This window comes from Erithacus rubecula, assembly GCF_903797595.1.
Source record: "Erithacus rubecula genome assembly, chromosome: 2".
Lineage (NCBI taxonomy): Eukaryota > Metazoa > Chordata > Aves > Passeriformes > Muscicapidae > Erithacus > Erithacus rubecula.
Window position 1 is genome coordinate 102,918,380 of NC_136685.1, and position 24,363 is coordinate 102,942,742.

A 24,363-nucleotide genomic window follows, 5' to 3' on the forward strand; every position below is an offset into this window, starting at 1 on the left:
CTAAGCCCCAGCCCCGGGTCCCCTCACTGAGTGTGCAGCTGGCACTGCTCAGGTGCTGACCTTTGCTCAAGCCATTCTCCATGTCTGGACACTGCCTGGCTCGGGGCAGCAGTCCAAAGCACTATGGGCTGCCTAGTATACATTTTCTCTTCAAATAAAGCAACTGAAACACTCAAAGGCAGCTATTAAAAAACAGGAAAAAAAGCAAAGAGGATGACTCTAAGATGATTATTAAGTCTGACCAACAGACTTAATAGCTTTTTTCCCCAAAGTCTAAAGTATTGGTAAACTGATGTCCTGCATGCCATGACTACATTGGCTGCTGGGAATCACTACTCAGATCCAGAAAGCTGTGATGCATTGAATAATTTCCTTTAAATTCCTATCACTCATTGCTTAATATGATGACACAAACTCAGACTGTAAAATGACCTAGTGTAGGCTCATTAGTCACATTCCTCTTTTTGTACAGAAATGCAGTGGGAATGACTGCAGATTAAAGGAGATTACTTCTGAGAACTGTCCAAATAATTTGTAAAGTCTTACCCTCTCTGTTTTTATGTCTACCAGTGGTGTTGCCATTCCATATAGAAATTAACCTTTATCTAAATCATTTGTTGCTCTGTGAGTGATTTACCAAACATTACTACAGTATGCAAGATGTATATAAGACCTTACATTTGTCAAGCTAATGGCAAACATGGGTTTGCAAGACATTTTCTCTGTCTCAGTATCAGCAGAGTACAGCTGAACTAAATGAAGCAAAAGACATGAATCCTCTAAACTATTTCTGTAAAGTGTACCAAGCTATTTAACTCTGTAAACCAAGACAGCATTTTGTCTGGACTTGAATTCCACATCTCTGAAATTTTCTGAAACAGGCCACTGCATTTGTTTGGGAAGACCTTGTATTTGGGAATAACCAGTTGCAGGATCAATAACTCGATTTAGAAGCCTGAAAACCCAGGACTGTTCCATTTTCCCAAGAAGTTATGCATGTTAGTGGTAATGCACAGAGTAGTAGAAAACTTATGGAATTCTCCCCTGATGTAGAAACAACTGTTCTGGCCAAATTAGAACATTTTAAGGCATGTGTCTGTGCTCACATTTCCCTCCATTTGCTACCAGAACCTGATTGACTTGCAGAGAGACGTGCACTGGTTGGTAACTTTATAGCCAATCTGAGCACGTGGGGTTTTAACAGCACAACAAAGGGTTAACACGGAAACCAACCTTTCCTATCACCAAAGGAAATCAAGAGCTACACTCTTAAATGACAAAATACTGCTCCAAAGAGAAAAAGGACTGAGTACAACTTGAGAAAAGTGGCACGAATGGTAAAATAATCATCTAGCATTTTAGAAAGTAAAGTAGGAGAAGTGACAATAAAGGGGTTTAGGTGGTCTAGAGCTGATCATGGACCAACACCTCTAAGGGCTTTTGGCAATTACAGAGATTTCAAATATGAACAAACACCTTTTTTTCTAAACTGCTGAGCACATACAAATGGGAATTAACCATTTACTGAGACAAGCAATTAAGACAAATTAGAAAACAGTTTCATGTGCTTTCTGCACCACAAATACCTTATAAATGCCTTTCAGTGACCCAAAAAGTGAACAATAAGCCTATGTTAAAGGCTACTGTCAGAGAGACAAAGAGCAAAGACATGCAAGCTTTGTCTACACTCATCTAGAGAAACTCAGCAAATTGCTCTGTCATGCATCTTGTACCCTCCCCAGCAATCATGGGAACCTTTGCCCTTTTGCCCTGACAGATTAAATCGAAGCATGAAGCACTAGGATCTTAGCCAAAGAATATTACATTTTAAAAGCTGACCTAAGCTCTTTTTATTTGCCCTTTCATTTTGATCTCATGATGATGTTTCAGTACTTTCTTCAGATATTGAGTTCATCAATCTCCAACCCTCTCCTAATGTATTGCGGGTTTCTGCATTTCTTCCATTTCATTTCTGCACTTTACAGACCAACTGTAATAAAAGGGACTGCATGATTCAGATCTAGAATACTTAGTCATAAAGAAAACTTGTAATCTGGATCTCTCTCACCTCTCAAACTATGACTATTTTTATGCACTAAGACTCAATAGTACAAAAAATTTAGTTGTTTAAATACTAATTTTAAACTTGTATAAAATTTATAGCAAGGGAAAGGATCTGGGCAAGCATCCTCTTTCACTCTTGTATCCACCCCACCCACCACTGCCCTTCCTTAAACAGCTGCATTAAGGACTCTCTAAGTGCTTTGTAATCAGGTGCTTGGCTTTTCCTAGACACCTAAAAGTGACACAAAGATTAATGAAATTTGACATTGTGAGTGAATAACAGCACAGATTATTATACTATTTTATCTGAAATTAAAATTCTCTAGTCTGCTACAGTTACCTTTTAAATGAGACTCAGCTTTCAGACCTGAAAGCTGAGGGTGCAATCTGCACAGCTCAGGACTGAGTAATGAAACACTGAGTCTTGTAGCTCATCATTCCCAAATTTTTGAAAGGCCTAATCACCTTGCAGAGGTTAAGAAAAACCTGGTTGCCTCAATCTAGCTTTAAATAGATGTATTGCTGTTATCAACAGGAACAAAAGCTTGCAGATGTTTGAAATACTCTGACACCTTTCCAAAGGACTGAAGTTTGTACCACCATTGCATGAGCTATCAAAACACTTGCTTGGGCCATTTGACTTGTGGAAACATTCGATTCATATAAAGCAAATGAAAACACTTTTACAGAGAATAACATTGTAACAATAAAAAAAATCGATTTATTAGCACACAGGCAGAGTATATCAACTCTGAGTTTTTATGTGGGACACACTACACTAAGCACAGACTGAATTTATGTAATTCCCAATGACTAAGAAGCTAATATCTCATCTTTCTACACAATGATCTAATATTGCACACCATCATCCAAGCCTTCCTGACAAAGTAGGAGAAAAAGCACATGTATTTGTACACAAAGGATCAATATTTAGAGACTGCACAATCCTTTGTCTCTTTAAATGGGACTTCCTAGAAATTAGTCATCTTTTAAATTGATATTCCTGCAGAACAAGGATTTTTTATTTTTTTGCAAATTGTTGTGATGGATATAGAACATGCAAGACCTCTACATATATTGCTTTTTTAACTTTCTAATTAGAAGACTCAACTATTTTTCTATACCATTTTTCATAGATAACAGTATAGAAAAGTGGTGAAGTAATATTCCATGTAAGAGAGTAGTTAAATTTGATTCTGAGAAAAACAATAGTCATACAGATTGTTTAAACCACTATTTAGTAGTGTTTTATGACCAAATCTCTTTTAATATTCAATGACTATGAATGCAGGAATGAAGACATTGCTTAGAGTAAGGGTTTATTAACAGCTTAGATTTAAGGACTGAGAAATTCCCAATAGATACCCAGAGAAGACAATGCTGAGACTTACTAAAATTCAGGCCTAACAATCACATAGAAAACACAAAAATGACAGATAAAAAGGAGAAGAGGAAAGGAGGAGTATTATGGAGGATACAAAACAGGGATGTTTTCAAGCCTTCAGCTTTTGGTCATAAGTATATCTTTGCAATATCAATATTCACACACAAAAACAATATTTCTCCAGTACCTAAGTCTGCCACTGGCCAATCAGCTCTGAACACAGAGTGTGCTGTTGACACAGCCCAAGAAAAGGGTATTTCAGGGCAGTGCATAAATGGCCTCAATTTTGCTGCTCCAGCCATAACAAGAGCCTATGTTTCCCACTGCAAACTAAGAAGTACTACAGTTACACAACCAGAATATTATGGATCACAACAGCAATTTCTCTCTCACTTAAAGGCAATTGTTTACATCACAGAACCTCCCAGAAGAGTTTTGCATACAGGTGATCATCTCTTAACTGAACTAACATTATTAGCAAAGTTATAGTCTATTATTGGAATATCCTTTTCTATAATGAATAGGTTAGCACTTCATACTTACCAGAGGACTGTGCAAAATGTTTCTGCACTCATTGAAATAAAACCATTCAAATTCCACGGAGAATGTCTATATATTTAGATAGAAGCTAAGAATGTTAATTATATTTATACTTAGAATAATGACAGAGATCAGCTACTTCTATTCCTTGCACTGGGCAGCTGAAGAAAAGTCCCAAAATACTCCTTTGGTCCTTAATACTGCTGAGGACAAAAAGGTGTTCATGGCCTCACATCCCTACATTGTTTATCAACGTATTTTTCACTGTGACTTGATACATTTTATACAGAAAATTTAGTTTGCTGATATCCTATGAAAATAGATTAGGTGGGCCTGTAGGTATTTGATTTGATTTCAAGGGGTAAACGTGCTGAAGATGTGGATGGCTCTAGGGATGATCCAAACAAAGCACTTCAAGAAGGCTGCACTTTGGATATTTAATGCAATTCTGGCAATCCCTTAATTCCCCTCCTTATCCAGCAGCAATAAAGCTCAGTTCTATAAACTGACAACTCCTTTGCTTGGATGTCCAATTAAATAAACCTAAGTAAGTGAAGGACTCCTAAGAAATTGTGGGTTTTCCACCCAAAAAATCCCCTGAAGTCTCTGTTAATACACTGATGTAAATAAGGACACATTGCTGCAGACAGAATGCAAAGAAATTAGGAACAGATCTCAAGAAATCACCCAGCTCATCATCTCACACTCTCTGATGCTACTTAAGTATCTATGTTACCCTTGCCAAATATTTGGCCAACATGCAAAAAGCTTTTCTGCCTATTTACTATTTAATGGTTTTGTAGCTGAGATGTCCTCCTAGTTTTAGGAGGAAATCTGTTCCCTTACTACAACTTTAAGCTGTTATTTCTGCTAATGTAGCCACCAGGCACAGAAAACAATTGATCACTATTCTCTTTCATACAGAACAAATCCAAGTCTGTCGAACTTCTCTCAAAGATCAGGTTTTAAATGTATTTGAGTTTGGCACGTTTCTCTGCATTTTCCTCTTTAAAACTGCCTGCATGAGAAGAACCAAGAAACATGAGATGCTAAAAGGCATCTTGAATCCTCTTCACTTTAACCATTCAGACTCCTGTATCTTTAAAAACTCAGGGCCAACCTCCACCAAATCCTTTGTAGCTGCTGGATGTGAGGAGGTTCTCAGATATTTCAGCCTACAGGAAAGCCTTTAACAGCCAATTAAGCTTCATATCTCTCTTGTACTGGGGAGATCAGAACTGGAAACAGCATTCTGGTGTTTATATGCCATTTATCACTCCTAAGCAAACACACAAACCAGATAGCATAGCACTAATTCTGTATTTTAACAAAAAGTCCATGTGAAACATTGACAATGTAGGTGGAATTTCCAAAATGACAAGTACTGCAGTCATTGTGCCCTTGTTCATGTATTTGGTGAGGACAGAGAAAGCTTTTTAATTGCCATTAAAAGACCAAAGGTAATTCCTGCAAACTCATCTCTGTCATCTAAACGTGACATACACAAACCACTTAACAAATACTTCCTTCTCTTAGGATTATTAAGCCAATCTCAATATGCTACTCATAGATTAGGTCCAGGCCATTTTATTAGATTCAAAAGAAAGGGTTTTTTCTATTTTACAAAACACAGAACTAAAATAAAAGTGAGGCTGATGGGCATTTGGTTGAATGAACCTACCTAATTATCAACCCCCAGAACTGCCCAAAGGAAGAGGGATAAAAACATGAAAAAATTATCATTCTGCAATCCCAATATCATACAACATAAAGAGAGAGAAAGTGGTTAAAACTGACAGCAATTAAATATTCAAAGGAAATATATATGCAGCAGAGATATAAATCTCTTTTCATTTCTAGAACTCATAATGCAAAGGAGGATGAAATGCATCAGCAAAAAGAAAAAAATGTTTAAATCTGTTAGAAGGACAAGAGGTTTTTTTTCCACCAGATTTTAAATTTTGCACTTGAGAATAAACAAAAAAGCTCCTCGAACCCCCCAACAAACAAACATAAAACCCCAAACAAAAACAGGAATAGCTTTCAGCAAAAAAAAAAAAAAAAAATCAATACTTTTACAAAAACATCTGGACTATTTAATCTAAGGACTGAATCATAACAGCTTGGGGGCAGGGGAAGGAAACTAGACAGAAACATGGACTTGTGAAACTCCTACTTGGAAGGGTGGGAAAATAATCCAAGACAAAAGAATTAAGAATTAGGTAAGAGGTTACAAGCAGGGAGGCCTGAGCACTCATTTAAATATTTCTGTGTTACCTTTAAGTTCCTTTATTCTCAGTTTATTTTACCCACATGCAGCACATATAAGAACACACCCTCACAGTGAAATCTGATGTACCAAAAAATTAAATTGTCTCTAAGTTAACAAACATGAAGAGACTGATGACAGGAAACTACTGAGACACAAAAGAGAAGAAAACCGGTTTTTGTTTTCCTTTTGCTTTACATGCAAAAGTCAGCAGAGAATAAAGCACCTTTATATTTACAGTATAAAATACTGTATTTCATAAAACCTGATGCCTGAAATAATGGAGGCACTACAGACTTGGCCAGGTCCACGTTAGGTCTGAATGCAATAATTAGCTTTTTACAAAAGGCATTCATTTCATTTCAGTGAAACCACAGAAATATTGTGTGTTTACATTATCTCCTCCAAAGTCTCATTTCCTTTTCACTTATTACATATATGAGACAGGAAGTTCAAATAACAAAGCTGAGGTGCATTAATGAAATGGAGAATTACTTTTTGTTATTTGCAGCACTTTGCAGGAAGAGATACATGCATGTGCCAAAGAAACTTGGGTGAGCATCAGCACTCCTTTTACCTTTTAGGACTGAAAATAAATTACCCCAACACAGATGATCATATGTCTCATGAAGTGTTAAACACTAGAGTAAGGAAATAGATGCATAACTAAGGAAAACCATAACACACAGGAATTCTATATCTGGTTTGGTCATCAAAATATCTCTGGAATAAAGGAGAAAGTTATGTTCCCTGCCTGTGTTTCAAGGGATAACTTTATTTTTGGCAAGTTAAGAGAGATTTCTTTCCATTTTATAAATGGCACATTCCAGACTGGCAATGAAGGTGTGACTGCCATTTTCTTAATATGCCATAATTATTTTTTAAAATGTACTATCCTGTCCTAAGGAAGTTATGCATTTTGGCCATGGTCAATGCAGTGAGAAATTCTCAGACACACAAACTGTCAGGCAGAGCCTGGGTTTGGTTTGCCTCTTCTTGTTTGTGAATGTGAGTAGAGAGCCATAGATTTCTGAAAACGTGCCACCAAAACGTGTCAACAAAATGAAATGAAAACATTGATCACTTCAACAAGTCAGTGATGTTTAAAGGAAGTTTAAAATTACTGCCTGAACTAGATTTCCAGAGATCAGTCCAGACATGAGACAATGATCCTGTGCCCAGAAAGGCAGTATTGTCTTGCAGCTTCCTCCCAAAAGGCCTCCCTTTCATGCCATGATCCAGCAGCAGTACAGATAACATTTAAGCACTGCACATAGTCCCTTTCATCTTATTCATGCCTTTTTTCTAAGAAGAACTCGATTTCCTCTCAGACCTTGCAAACATCTCCCCTTTTCCCTGCTCTGTCCATAAAGTAGTGAAGGGGAAGAGACACAATTCTCCCTTGCTCCATCTTGAGGAGATCAGAACAACATCCTTTAGTATTTTCTAGTATTCATTTTTGAATTATCCTCACTTCCTAAATAACCTATGTTGATATCTGAACACCACCACCTCCATCTGGAAGAAATATCAGTGTTTTGGATTACCACTGGTAATTCAAGAGGTACTGGGAGAGGTTGTTAGAAAATTCAAGCAGAACAAGGCAGAATTCTGCTTGGATTCCATGCCAGCAATGAAAAGAAAAACCACTGAGGAGCAGACTTATTTTGCCCTAAGATGAGTTGAAAGTGTTTTTTCTGACCTCCCAGAGAAACTCAGAAACTTGGCTTCTAGAGAAGGAATAAACAAACAAAAAAGGTCCTCCCCAAAAGCTATATTGTTCTGAGACTTCAAAAGATCAGGCCCATGCTGAGTGGCTTGTCAATCACTTTTGTGTCCATACATCACTTCAAAACACACTTCAACCACTTTTTTAAATTCTCTTTTGAGTTCTTGCAAGTCCCAGAAGTTTAGATAATTTTATCCAGCTGGTCTCAAACAACCCTTTGCAACTGTAACAGCTGACAAAAAAAAAAAGTGAGAGCATGAAAACCTAAATGAGATTTTCTAAATTATTATATTTGTGTATACAAACATATTTAGATGGATAGATAGATGCCCACTCTTGCCCCTGAGGCAAAGAAAGGCAGTTCCAAGGGATTCCTGAAGCCTCTGACCACCATCACCAAGTGACTTGCAGAAATGAGGGATTCAGACTCACTCCAGCTCAGCAGCCTTGTTTTTAATTCTCACCAGATCAGCCTCCTCTTCACTGGTGTTTCTACCAATACATGGAAAAAATTCAATTTCATATTTAACATTTAGGCTGTCTTTGGTTTATCAATTTGCATCTTTCTCAGGTTTTTTTTTCCCTCCATTTTCAGACCCAGAAGTTTCAATCTGGTAACATCCCAACAGGTCTTGGCCAAACAAATAACAATTAAGTTGCTATTCCAGTTTTTCAGATGCCCAAACTGCAATGGAAGGAGTCTTGGTTGAGCTCACAATCAACTCAAACCCACAACCTCAAACGAACTCAAGATTATAGCAAGTATTAAAAAAACCTCGTTTTAGTAATTGCTTGGTGGCAAAAAAACCTTTAAAAACTATTATTTTTCTTCTGCTACAGCCATGTCCTTAATCAGAGAGTCACTTTTTCTGAACATGGTGTGATTAATGTGCAATAGAAGAAAAAAAAAACCCTGCTTCCACCAAAGCAAAGATCCACTGGTTAGAAAGCAACTACTACAACAAGAATTGTTTTAAACAGCCTCAGATTTCTAAAAGAGACTCCAAGATTAGCCACACTACATTCATGCCACATCATAAAAACTGATTAAGATTGTCCTATACAAAAATCCTCTTCTGAATTAAAAGAAATTACTCATAGTATGCCTCAGATATTGAAAACTACCTTTCAAGAAAAACACATGTATTAGGAAATCATAATTGTAGTAAACAGCACCCACAGATTTCTTAAAAACTGTGCAACATGCAATCTCTTTTTAGGTTTCAAAGCTTATAACTGTAGGAAACAGCTTTGCCTTACAGGAGATTGTGGATTCCCTAACACTGTAAATTTGACTTTGCAAATAATAAGTTGCAATAATGTCAGATGGGACAGCAGAACAAAATGATGAGCCAAGAACAAACCGTGGGTAGTTGGGGGGATTCATCTTCCAAGGTATCAATATGACAATCAACCAGAACCTTTGTTTAAAGCTCTTTTTGATAAGTTGAAACCTCCTCATGGCCTAGACACACTTTATGGCCCCTGAGGCTGAAAAATTCCCAAAAAAGGCAATTAACCCCAGCACTCATCGGGATTGTTTTTCTGGAAACAGGTCCTTCTGGCCAACAGTTAAACAGCAGATCCTGCTTTTTGCAAGGGCAAAGTCAGAAAACTCTGCCAAGGGAAAACAAACTAAGAGAGGCAACAGTGAATAAGGATCAAAAAAAGCCATTCAGAAAGGTGATTTCTGTGTACACATTCTCCCACAATGACTACAATCTTCTTTGTGCTGTATGAAGCTCCGCCTGGGCATTGCTGTGGTGCTGAATAGGAATCAAACTGTACATCCCAGTATCTCATCTGAGCATGTAATCACTTGACAAATCAATCAGCACTCTCTTGACTCAGAAATACAAAGGGACAGATTCACCTCCTAGTTCCAGGGGGATCTGCAATCAGAGATTGTGATGAAAAGAGCCCAGGACTTTGCCTGTTCCTCTGCTCTGCCTCAGGCAGCTCCAGCAGGATTCCAGTCCTATCAATACCAAGGACTAAGAGGAGGCACTTTCCCTCATCTGGCTTTGCAAAAAATGCAAAAGTCAGCGCAGGAATGGGAGGTGAACAGGAGTCAAGCTTGGTGCCCAGGCTCTGCTCAGGTTCCTTCCCCTCTGCTCTGCAGCTGGAGCTGAGGCACAAACTCCAAGCCACCAGGGAGGAACCATGTTCCTGCCCTGCCAATGGGCTGCAGCTTCACAAGAGAACTAGGACAGAACCCAACCAAAGAGAAAAACACTTTTCCCACAGGCTTTCCACTCTTTCTTCCTGAGGGAACAATCTGCCTTGTGGAAGAACCAGACACAAGGCAAAGCTTACAAAACATGAAACAGTGCTTGAGAAGAAAGAGAACTAAAAAATCCTGTATAAGGGAGAAAAAGCTTTCTACTTGTGCTACCCAAAACTAAAGGGCCTTGACCAAAGATCAGTTCAACCCTGCTGCACAATTCATTGCAGCAGACTGTACCTCTGAATCTTGTCAAACATAAGAACTTAAGGAATTCACTGAAAATTCATTTTTACATTGCAATGGGAGGCACAGCATTTATATCCTTAGTAATAACACATTTTTGCAGTGGAAAGACTGGCTTATACCAAACCCAAAGTAGTCATTAGAGTGTCTGCAGAGATTGTGCCATTTTCCTGCATGTTTCAAAGCCAGTGCTTGAATCCAAAGCACCCCAGTCCTTCCCAAAGGAATTTTGTAGCAGGTGGTGTTAATAATCCCTGAAACAGGATTCTCTTTGCTGCACCAGCTAAAAGTTCAGGGAAAAGGGATTATGACAAAGACTTCACCTGACCCAGTAATGCCTCTGTCATTTGTCACCTCTCATGTCAGTTTTACAATAAGCAGGTATAACGTTTCAATCATAATACTGCAGATGTATTACTACACTTGCCAAGGTTGAAGGCTAACGTGCTCTGAGCCATTCTCCCGCAGGAAAATATATGGAAATTAGAAAGACCTACAATTCTACAAGGAGCTGCCAGTTTTCTGGAAGGCTTTTACAAACCCCTTCTCCTCTGCTTAATCATAAAAGAAAAAATATATATATAAAAAAAATAGAGAGACAGGAAAAAAAATGTATGGTGAGATAGAGGTCAAACCAGAATGTCTCCAGTGAAATATCTGTGTGAGAGTTTTCTGAAGTCACTTTATTGAAAGTAACATTGAATGCTTTCTAGTTTTCATTTATGTTGATTGCTCATGCATTAAAAAATGTCTGGGGCACCAGTGTAATATCACATAAGGAAGAGTTGAAAGATGTGAAACCTTTCTAATATCTAAACCCAACGGTACAGATACATCAGAGCCATTGTTTTGTCATTAAAGTTCTGTCTTTATAATTAATTAAAGACCTTTGGACCTGTATTATACACTGGAGTTATGTAAGTACATAAGCAAAGCATTTCACTATTAAATATGTACTTTTCTAAATTGCAATAAAAAGAATTTATTTCACAAGGGGCATTCACCAGACACATTTTAAACATACCATACAAATTCTTGGATGTTTTTCTTTAAATATTTAAGGTGTGAAGGAGAAATATATCAGCTATTAAATAACATTAATTGGTGTTTTAAACTAATTCTAAACTATTCAATATATTTTTACACTTCGTTCATTCTTTAAATGGCACTTTAAAATGCTCTAAGATAGGTATATCCACATATTTGAAAACAACTCCAAAAGGCAATATCGGTGTAATAACAACAAATTTAGAAAATCAGTGCCTAGAAATCTAATTTACAGGGTTTTTTTTTAAGGGAAAACAAAAATTTTTAGAGTTTTCACCTACTAGTGCTTCTGGCCATAACTAGAAACATTAGTCTGAAATATCCTTACTCTCATTTGTCTGCAATAACCTGTGAGAAGAACAGAGCACCACTCTTACATATGTCAAAAACCCAAAGCATGTATTCACTTTAAATAAGTGCAATATCACTAAAAAGAACTACACAAAACATATACAGTTGTATAAGTTTTTAAAACCCTTAATCCTTTGGCACTTGAGGGAGATGTTTATTTAAAACACTAAGCTATTGAGAAAGTAGCTTTCTGTGCTTTATCTCTTCATAAAAAAATTGACTCATGTATTCTACCACTTGTTTTTAGCAGATACAGTATGTCAAGACCTGGTCCTCAGCGAGTAAAGCAGAAACTATTTTACTATAATCAGGCTAGTGTCTTTAAAGAAAACAAGATATTTCAGGAATTTTCCTTCCCAGTCCAATTTACTCCTGCCCACACTTCCCAGTGCTTGCAACCTCACACTCCGATTTCCTGTTCCTCCCACTCCCTTTCACACACTCAGAACTATTATTTTCCCTTTCCTTTTCAGCCCATCTCCCTTTGTCCTTCTAGCTCCATTGCTCCTATGAATCCACCTCTCCCTCCCACTTCTGCTATTTACATATTTCTTTTAAAAAAACCAAAACAAAAAGAAGTTCACAAAGAAATTCCCCCTTTAAAAAAGGAAATAACCCTGAAAATCAAATGTCAGCAAAAGCAATGAATAACCCTGCAACTGTACCACTGCTCCACTGATTTGTATGCAACAGACTTTTGTTATCTCCTGCCTTTTCATTTATCTAGACTATAAAACAAACACATTAAGATCAGAGATTTAATTCAGTAGGTCACTTATTTGATTTCAGGATGCAAAGATGGATGGCTAGAGCAGTTTAGGTGGCTTAAGCAACTACTGGGAAAAAAAAAAAAAAAAACCAGACAAAATTAGGCTTCCATCAAGGAGATGTAAGATCCTTCCTAAATTCATCGTCTTAACAGCATCCTGGCTGCATCAACAAGATTACTTACATCTTGCACTACAACCAGCAGCAACCTGGAGGGCCCTGCAGTGCCTGGTTGCCACGTAACTATCATCCACCATCCAAAGATACATTTATGTCTGGAATAAGAACTAAGCTTTTCCCATGTTATTGGTTTAACCGGAGTGTGGTTTCCCCTTTATCCTCCCCTCTCTGGCTTCTCTACTTCTGTTCTGCAGGCACTGAGATTAAGTGCCTATATATCAAAGTAAGATTGCCAAGGAAAGCAGAAGTTAGATTGTAATCAACACAGAGCTGGAGCCTCAGTGCTTACACTCCTCTTATGGCTGCTATCAGAACAATAAATGCTCCATAGGCCCGAAAGACACATTCAGCCACACGTACTCTTGTCCCTTCATGGGGCAAGTGTCACCAGCCTGCAATGAATGGTGCATATGCACCTGCACTGATCTAAAAATTGAACCTGAAGTTCACATTAATAATGGAGCACTCCAGGTGGTCTGCAAGCTGGGGCCGTAATGAGCAACTTTCAGTGACACATTAGTTATCAAATGCTGAGCCAGGTCACTACACATGAATAAAGTGATCTCGCCAGAAAGATGAAAGGGGAATTATTTTTTCTTTTTAAGGGAGATTACACCAGCCTTCTGTAAAAGGTCTGAAGAAAGACAATGTGCTAAAACAGTTAACTTGATTAGACTGGAACTGAATAAAACACATCAAGAGCTATCAAAGGAACAGAAAATTATTCTGAACTGTATATGCAACAGTGGCTAAATCCCACACGATGCCCTCTGAATCCCTGCTGACAGCAGACCTCTGAACTGGGATTGCACTGCCTGCAAAACCAGTGGAGGAAATGATGCTGGTCTCATGTGTGGCTGCTGGGGCACAGGGAATGTCAGAGGTGACAGCACCAGCCCTGGGAACAAGGAGCACCTTTCCCACAGCCTGCCTCTGCTGAGCCGCCCCAGGGAGCAGGCTGCCACAAGCTCTGTAGGCACAACAAACACAGGAAGGAAAATCAAAGTCTCCTTCAGACTGTAAGAAGGTGAGCCCCACTTACCCTGCTTCACATCTGCTCTGTCCACTGGCAAGTAGGGAGGGACATGAAAACACCCTAGGACTTGTGACAGGGAACTTGCTCAGGTCAGACAATGACAGAATCTGCAGAGGATCATTCCTACCTCAAAGAGCCTGGGCATCGTGTGTTTAGGGAAAAACAACCATAGGACACAAAACTGATGTTCCATGTGGCCTTCACACAGCCCTGCTGGTAGGTCCCTCCAGGAGATCCTGCACAGTTCTGACCTCTTTGCTCCTGTACAGCTCACCCAAGAACACACACTTGGTGTTCTCAACCAGTGGCAAGAGGAAGGCAGGTCACTCAAACCTCAGGCACCCTCTTTCATCCCACAAGGAGCAAAGATTATCAGGATCCAGAAATATGAAGGCTCAGAGGGTCTTCAGCTATGCAGACTGCTAAATCTTCACACCCTAGTACTTCACTCTGTCTTCTGAGAAAGCAGCACAGGTTACTGTAAGAGGGAGCACAGGAGTATTGGATTGCCCACTCATCAACACATGTTGCAACCATAGGTTGATGAAATCTGGAAATAGGGAAGGGATGAAAGAAGAGAGCAGGATGGTGCCCTAAAACTTGGCAACACTGGGTCTGTTCAAAGTTTTCTATGTGTTGTAGTATTGCTGTGAAGCACTAGAACAATACAATTATGCTATAAATCAAGTTCAGTTCAGACTAGAAAAGCTCTTCATCTATTTCACAGATGAACAGAGTACAAGGACATGGAAAAATTAAAGGACTAAAGTCTCTGCACTTTGTTAGTACCTGGTCCTGTAATCAAAGACAGGAAAGTTTTACTACTTACTACTCTGCTTTTTCATGAAAAAGGAATTTCAGTGAGATACCCAAGGATAGAAGGAGAAATACCATTAAATACAGAATAAATCAGTTGTTTTTCTCATAATTAAAGCACTATACAGAAGATACATCTAAGTGTTCCTACCAATATGCACAATTCAAAATCAACAGCATTCAAACATCTTCAGAAAGATTAACATAAATGAAATCGCACCAGCTTGGGGAAAAAAAATACAACCCACAGAAATAAGTCTATCTACCGCATGACTCTGGAAACTGAATGTAAAGCTCTCCCTGAGAGAAAGCCAGCTCCCAATCTTATGAAGCTGTTTTAGCTTAATTGTTTTGAGATGCAAATGTAAACAGTGCAGAGTGACATTCTTCACTTGGGAGAAAAACCAAAACCAAAGAATAAACACAGTTGCTGGATCTGAAGCAAGCTGTTCACTGTCCTGAAATGATATAACTTTCTTAGACATGTTTTCATGCTGAGAAGCTGGAGAAGCCAAAGTGCTGCTTAAGGCCCATTTGAGACATTTCTGCACCTAATGAGGCCAGCATATTTTTTGCAAGATAGTGTTATTTTCTTTTTTTCCAAGCATCCCTACATGGAAACTGATAACAGTTTCTGAAATACCACAGTCTGTGTGTTATCACCCAAATAAATCATTCTACTTCTGAGGGGAAAGAAGCATCTCCTGGAATAGGAATAATGGAAAAATTAATCCAAAAGCCTAAAGTATATAGGAACTAAGTGAAAAGTTGTTATTTCCATTAGTATCAGGCCTTGCTGCCAGACAGCATTAATCCTGATACTAATCTGAAGACTGAATCCTGATACTAATTTGAAGACTTCTATGAACTGATACTAAACATACCTACTCTAATATTTTTTTTTAATTAATTTTTAATGAAACCTGACCACTAACTCCACCAAGCTGCTCTCAGAAGTCAAGCTTACTATTTTTCACATCATCTGAAACATGGTCCTCTGTCCCTAACAGGCTCTTTCTGAATAAACAGTATGTTAACATACATTACTGTAACCCACTCATGTATAGTTTATGTGTGGTTTTAAAGTTTTCAACTACTTCTCTTTAATGCAATGCATAACCAGTAGTAATTAAAAGACTACCTTAAAAAATTGAAGCCTCTGAACAAATTTTGTGATAAACCATCAAAGGATTGGAGTTTGAAGTAAAGGCCTGAAGTGTAAGAAACAAACTAAAGTAGTAATAACTTAAGTCTCTAATAAACATGGCAGGAGTGGGGGAGATCTCTACCATTAACAGCCCTGGAAAGCTTAATGAAAAAAAATTATCAGACACAGCTTTTTTACCTGGATGTAGAATTAAATCAATGGATATGGTCTTTATTGCACCAGAATAAATTGGAACTTTTATATTTCGATAGTGAAAATGATTCAACTGTAAAATCACACTTCACAGCTCAAGACAAAATGATCCCACAGGATCCTTAAAGAAAAAGCAGTGTATTTTGGTTCACTACATCTGTCTTGTGGTCATCTTCAAATCCTTCTTTGAATGAATCCTTGAAAAATAACTAAGAGATGCTGGCAGCATTCTCGAACTCATAGTACATACAGGCCATATTTCTACAAAGAAATGTGTACTTGTTCACAAGAGGTTACAAAATGCTTCTGCAGATAATTTTATTTCTTTAGTAATGGAAATGCTGCATGGGTATCTTATGCTTTAGAATAAACATATATCAATAATTTATCTAATTTTTCTATTACACTTCATACCAAATTTATCTAATTATAGATTGCTGATTAATGACAAAAGCTAGAAAATACAAGCTTTGCTTATTTTTACTTAGTAGATTAAAACAATTGCCAATTTGCAGGTGGAAACATTTACAGCATTTCCTATTCACTTTATTTAAAAATTAACATTAACATTTCAAAACCTTTTGAGAGTCAACTGTCTCTAAGTGCACTCGTACATCATTTCAAAGCCCAGATCCTTGAGCTTTAAAAATAATACTTGAGTTTATTCTTGCAGGCAAAGAATTCTGCTGAAAACTCTTTCAAAATGCTTGAACAGGCATAAATGAAATGGTATCAAGAAGTTCACAGAGCCAGGTTGGCAGTCACAGAAGCAGTTTTACCAGTGCTCCAAGAAATTCAGCTTCAGACAACAGACCCCTGCATAGTTCAGACTTTTTCAAACAGACAGGAGCAGATCTGCTGGGGAGTGTGGCAAGTCTGCCAATCTTCAAAAATCAACAGAATACCTGGGAAAGGGAGCCTGAACTATTGCAACACCTGAAACCAAAAATGTAGAGCTCATAAATGGCTCTGAACACATCTAAATTAAGAGTAATATAAGTGTTCAGAACTCATTAGTGTTTCCTATGTATACCAATCAGAAAAGCTACTACAACTCCTTGGAGCAATCAAATAGTGTAAGCACTTTTTTCACTGGAAACTGAAGATACAGAAAAAAATTCTTGCATAGTACAAAGATAAAAGACTGCCTTCTGAATTCAGCTACTATTAACACTTGCACCTGGTGGTTACATAATTAAATACAGAAAACAACAATTGTACCCTAAGAGAAACTTAATTAGATTAGGCATGTAGTAACAAATGCAAAATTACCATCATTAGTATGTCAGTGTACTACAAATGGAAATGCTTAAATGCCAAGACCACAGCTCCCATTTCTGATTTATTCCCACAGATGAGGAGGAGAGAGCGATTTGTTCCCTTTTGTAATTTCAGGACAACTGCATCGAGGTGAGATTTACCCAAACAGGAGCAGGCAGGACTACTGCTGGCATCTCTCTCCCCAGAAATTCAGGTGCACTGCTGTTGACAGATGTTTTGTGCTACAAAAGCAAAACCAGATTGGGCAGTGTGGAACAAACTAATGAGTCTACAAAGCTCCTGTGTGTCCTGATCCTTCCACAGGCACCTGCTTTGCTCACAGATGAGGCACAGGATGATACAAAGCTTCTTCCCCAGCTGAAAGCAACAACAATCCTTTAATTTAAGGCTTAAAGCTGTACCAACAACCAAAAAATATAAATTAAGATTTCAGGAAAATGCTATGGAAGCTGCAAAGTAACAATCAAGAAGATAAAGGAGGAGTTTGAGAATGCTCCACCAAGCAAACGTGATACTGTCTGAATGAGTCTTGCTTTCCTTGAATATATGTAGAATTTTTTAAAATACTTGGAACACCCTTTCCTAGACCTGCTAAAGATCAGCAGCTGTGACACCTGTGGGCAGAGTCACATGAGGGAAAGGAAAGGAATGATCTCCACAGTTACCATCAAATAAATTTCCAATTGTTTTCTATCATCTTAGGGAGAACTACACTCACAAACTTTCAGATCCCAGCACCATGACAGATCAGACTCAGTATGACCAAAGACAACTGTGGATGTCACAAACTTGTGATCCCAAAGGTTCTATTCCACATCAAATGGACACACCACTGCAAGTCTGTAGTTCTCTAAATTGCCAAGATACTCCAATTTGTCAGGAATTACTGTGAGCTTAAAATGGATATATAAATGCTTTGTACATTTAATCAGCTTTCCTCAATTACTGCACTACAAATACTCCCCAAGTTTTAGGGCATTAATTTGCCCAAAAAAGCTCTTAGGGACCACAGCAGCCTTCCTGGATAGTTCATGCCTGTGAAATAATTTAAACATTACCACTGGAATTGTAAAGCCAAACAAGTCTTGCTCACAGTTGTCTCCCCTGGCAGGACAGATATTTCACTAAATCTAGCACCTAAAGCTACATATTATTTAAAGAGCTTTTTGCTAAGAGTTCCAAAGGAGACCTGATCCAACTTGTTCAATAAGAACTACTAGGATTTAAATAACATAAATGAGAAAAACATCTGACTGAGAACTCAGGTTGTTTTTAGAACAGTAAAGCCATATCTTTACCCTTGATGGCAAACCTATCATCAAGTTTGTGTGAACTCTGCCATACTTGTGCTGCATTACTAAAATTTGCAATTGCTCCTGGTAAAAAACCTTCCCTTTATTAAGAAAGCCCAGAGAAGCACAAGGCAACTAAGAATAGAAAAAGCTTTAAAAATAAACTTAAGAAATAAAAACATTAAAATAAAAGAAAGAAGCCTGGTTTATGATATTTTTAAGGGAAATCAAGGTATTATGGGGTATAGAACACAAGATTGTTTCTGGAGAAATCCACGGATACATAAGGTTACCCAGCTGTGCAGCCATGAAACACATTTTTCCTGAATAAATAAGGAACTATAGCAACCAAGGGTATCATGGCCTCACATATGCTGTAATAATAAGACATAATGAAGGGTCTTCTGGGAGCTCCCCCATTACAGCTAAAATTTTATAGCATGCAATTTGGGAAGTAATTTTGAAAAAGAGAGAACTCTATTTAATATTTGATGTCCATTGGTACTTCTTTCCTTTATAATCAAACAATTTCCTCTAAACATCCACATTCCTTATGTTGAAAAAAAAAATCAACTGCTCCTGCTGAATCAAGTCTCAAAGGGAGAGATAATATCTCATATGAACTTTACAGTATTTGCTTGGTATATCTTATTTGCAGATACCATCTTATTTGAATAATCATATGTTTGCAATTTTTCAGCTCCTGATGAAAAACTGACCTGTCATTGAGCAAATTTCCTTCAAAGCTCACACACTACTGTTATCTGTACCTGGTGTTATAAAGAATAACCCTTTTTTTCAGTCTCATTCCATCAGTTATGTATAAACTTATACATTTAAGAGCTCTTGTCTTATTTCATGGTGAGGACACATAACTTTTCTTTGCTGTAAAAAGTGACTTGAAATAATTTTCTCATTAATCTTCCAATTTGTTGTCCAGCTGCCATTTCAAGGGAAAAGTTTTCTGCTGCATCTTTTGTTCCCTGCAAGGGCAGGCAGTCCTGCCTGCAGCACTAATTGCTTGTAAGCCCAGAGAAGGGGTGAAATTCCACAGCAGCTGGGTTATATCTGCATTGAACAGAGGCCCCACCCTAGGACAAATTATCCCCATGGAGAAATTACTGCCCAGTCATCAAGGGTGAAGAAATACAAAGAAGGTAGTAGCACCAGGGGTTTTATCCTTTTACAGCAACAATACCACCTCCATTCCTAAAAAGCCATGGAACAGCAGAGTGACCACTGTGGTACAGCTGCACTGGGTTAAACATTTTAAATCAAAATTGTGATGTGAAGATAAACAAATAGGCCAGCCACAAGTGCAGGCTTTCATAAACTTTTCCTTCACTTGCAGCAGCTCTGAAATTGGCAGTTCTCTTTCATTTGCCTGAGTAATGAATTCATTTGGCTTAAGAAATTACTGCCTTTTCAGAACACTTTTCTCTTCATCCCAGCACAAACTGGTGAAAGGAAGAAGTGCCACTACCTGCATTTAGAGGCTGATGATATGACTGAAGATGAGAGGGACTGGTGACTAAAGCTGTGATTAGGATATGGCATAAGAATAAAGCTGGCAATGAAAGGGCACAGCCAGGAAAATTCGAAGACAGAATCTGGAAAATTGACCTGGAACTGAAACTAAACCATTTCCCAATAAAAAAAACCGGATGGTGAGCTAGGGGCAGAGAGGAACTGGGACTGGCTAGACATGGAGACTCTTTTTTTAGAAGTGAACATTAAGGTAAAAAATTAGAAAGGGGACACCCACTCCCTGCATCTCAAATGCTTGAGAACAGTCTCACATTACCACCTGCCCAGCAGTAGAGGAAGTTATCACTCATCTCTTCCTCTCTACTCTTGTTTCCACACCCATCACTCCTCTCTCAATCAGCTCTCTGCTCCTTAATCACATCAAAGCACCTTTTTAAAGCTAAAGTTTAGAAATTGTTCTAGTCAAAATGCTCCCTAAACCCAATTCCTCTTTAATGTGTAGATTTAGGCCTACAGTCTTCAGAATGGATGAGAATAAGGGAGTAGTAAACTGTAAAATAGTGAGACTGGGAACAAGAAGCAGAGAAGAAGGTGGGAATCTCAAGGTACATTTCAACTGGATGATTTATAATCTGGTGTTACATTTTAAACTGATATACAATTTGCAGTTTGAAGAATCACTTGGAATTTATCAGACCCACTTTTTGAAACAAAAGGACTTCCATTCTCCAAATAAATGCTGTATATCCTAGGCCTTAAAATTAGAATTCTGATGTTAATCTCTGGGTTTGATTTTTTTTTTTTCTTTTGATGAAGGCAACACCATTGTTTTGGGGAAGACAAATCAACTGCCTAAGAAATCTTTAATTTACTTATCACATCATATACCAAACTGCTAAGTACCATAACAAATATTTGTGCACAGACCAGACTTGAAATATTCAACAAGTAAACCTTGGGTTTGCTTTGAGCGAGGAGGATGCCCGAGATGATGTTCCAGCTGGAAGAACAGTGAAGTTGTGGAGTTGGAGGCAATATCATATACATACACACATGCATAAAGACTGGGAGCCTCCAGGCAACTTCAATTTTGGCACTTCCTAACTTTAAGTACTTGGATTTGCACCTTAATAACATTCTTTTAACGTTGTGTGTATATAATACGCTCATAGATCACTCAGCCAAGACATAATTGATTTAATCAACCACATTTGTGAATTATTTCGGAAGCTTACTCCAGTTTGCTAAGTTGCAGCCCGACCCAATAAAAATTAAAGCAGATGCCTCTGTGAAGCCCAGAGAAACAAGCTGATAATGTAAAAAGAACAGACTGAACTGTAACAGAAGTGTGACAAAAAATATTTTGTTCTTTGCTACTGTATATGTAGCCAAAACTACAACACTACAGATCTGCCAGTCCAAATGGCAAAAACATTTTTAAAAGAAAATTAGCTTTTAAAGAAACTTGAATTATAAACCCTACACATTAGGAGGCATTTTCATAAAGAACAAGGAAAAAATATGTCAATTAGGTGACTCGGTAAAGACAAAAAAAACTCCAACTATTCTACATATAAAGCATTTTTTGTAGGAGAATCATTGCAATTCTTCAGCTGTAGAAAGAGGCTATATTTGATTGATAATAAAATTCTATATTTTCTTAATCCAAAATACTTTTATCATCTAATATTTAAAACATTTTTATTAATACTATACCAATTAAAATTAGAAATGAACAGTATTTCTCTAACATAACAGAAACAAGACCCAATAAGAACAGTGTATTTAGAATTATTAATTGTAGCAGCCTCATATCACATTTGTTCTATATACAGATTTTCTCCCCTTAGTGTAGAACTGTTTATCTAGCAGTACTTATTTCCAGTTGGTAGTCCTGCCATTCCCTCAGAGAATTTGCTGTATCACCAATTAGGTCTAATTGTCAGAAAGTTGTTCTCAGCAGAGTATGTTTTTCCTTCCTCCAAACATCATCCTGTTTTTACCAATAACATCCATACAAAAATTAAAATTCCTCTTCCTTCCAAATAGGAATTAAAATTTCTACCTGCAAAACTAATCTAAGTTTTCACATTTTTGCTTTGCTTCAGGGAGCTGATTTTTGCTCTTTTCTACATGGACCTTTTTCAAAATATACAGTTCCCTAGTCACATTTTCCAGCTGGAAGCTGGAGAAAACATTACTTCTCTGTTCACAAAGTAATTAGGTCTGTGGAGTATTTAGACTGTGTGATAATAATGCTCATAGAAACGAGGTTTACCATGTGTTTTCTTTCATGTCCACGCCATCTTCAGCAGTTACCAGCCCTGGCCACTTCACATCTCAGGTTACTGTTTCCCCACTACTTTTGCTTTTAAAAACAAAGTCGAAATTGTTCCTACAAAGTCATACAGGCTAAACTTGAAGCCCTAGAAAGGGCAGGGAGGTTTTTATTTGTTTCTTAAGTCACAGGACTGCCTACTTTGAAGTCATTAGAATGAAAATTAGCAACTCTAAGCTGCATTTCTACCCAATATTATCAATTCAAAAAGATAAGCAACTGCTAAGATAAACTTGTACATGCCAGCCTTCCACTAAAGGGTTTCTCAAAAAGCAGTTCCACAGATGTAAAGTTTTAATCCTTCATTACCAACCATGACATTTCATTTTCTGTATTATGCCACAAGTTCAGACTGTTTGATACAAGGGTCTTAATGCTGGAAGGAAGAAAAGCACACTGAAAACAAGGGACAGATTTTTCCCATACTCAACTATCTTGCCATCTACTCTGCTGGAGATTTTCTTGGCTTTTGAAAAGCTACATGTTATAAAATCTCTAAGTACCTTGCTTAGAAGAAAGAACTTTGGAAAAAATGTGATCAGGAAAGAGCAATTCATAAATGAGTAGTGAAGCTCTGCAGAAAGAGCAGAAAATTTGAAATAGAAGGTGAGAGGTGAATTCAGACCTGATTTCATATTCCTTCATTCTCTTCAGCAAGAGGAGAGCTCTAAACTCTTTCTGTAATATCTGTAATTTCAATACTTGGGTTTTCCTTGGCTCTGTAGTTTAATCCCAGGTTTTATTCAAAATTGTCTTTGAAAATACAGTGACTAAGAAGTAATTGCTTTCATTAGCAGAAAGGAGAAACCATTGTAAATTCTTTTCATTACAGGAGGTGGGGAATTAATGGTGATAACAATCTCCCATCTCTGTACATCAGCAGACAGCAGTACAGAGATCTTCTCCCTCCTTCTGGGAGGTGTGAGAGTTATGTAATGTCCATATTCTCCTTTTATTGGACATGAGCATTTTAAAAGAATAACTAACAAGAATCAGCAAACATCTGGTGCCATTTTTCTGTACCTTCATGCTCACACCTGTATACACATTTGATGTAGAAGTTAATGAGCTTGGGGCTTAGAGATACTTTTAAGAAACATTCTACTGATTAAGGACTTTGTTTTGTATTTAGGTACACCAGCATGAAAGCTTCAGTAAATGTGTTGATATTCAAAAGTGCCTCTATATCTACAAGTCAAGTACCTCCATCACTCCTTTATGTCACCTCTATTTCTTTTAATACCCCCCTGTAAAACCAATTAAAATAATTTAAAGTGTTTTAAATTGCATTTTGCATTTTTCCTCCTATTGTAGCCTGGTCGTTCTACAGGACCTCCTTTCCTGGTTCTCCTCAGGACCAGGAAAATAGCTGTAGATCTTACCTCTGAATAATAGATTTAAAAACATCCCCACCCACTGTTTGAGCCTAACAAAACACGTCTTTCCTGCCGTGTCTGCTTCATTCTTACCTCAGCAAAGGGGACACTGTTGAGATTGTTCAGCATGAAACAGAACACCTTTGACAGATGTCCCAATTTACTGATTTTCCTTTGAGAAAACAGACTAAATGCCTAATTCTAAAAACCACCTTCTGTAGACTGGTGCATATATGTACTCAAATGCTCAACTTGGTTCTCACTGCAACACTCCCAGCCTGTTTTCCCTTGGCACCTGTGCCCCTCATCCTCAGCCACGGGAACAGAGCCTCAACAGAAGGCTCCTAAAATGATTGAGCACCACCTTATGAAATGAAAAAAATGTGGTTTTTGCATGCAAGACACATGAGACATACATGTATTTGTCTGAACAGGGAAAATGTGTTTACATTTTAGACCAGGCTGCATTGACATAACAAACAGGCTCTGATTTGCCTCATACATCAGGTGGTATCTGGCACTTTGGAAAGATCACTTGTCATTTGTGATCTCTCTGCCAGATTTGCAGCTCTGA

The 24,363-nt window shown here is 37.8% G+C and overlaps 1 protein-coding gene across 7 annotated transcripts in view; it reads right to left on the reverse strand.

The window, feature by feature from the left end:
• MACROD2 (mono-ADP ribosylhydrolase 2) overlaps nucleotides 1–24,363 on the reverse strand; it is a 432,938-nt gene that overhangs the window by 221,465 nt on the left and 187,110 nt on the right. The gene's annotated exons all lie outside the window — the stretch shown is intronic.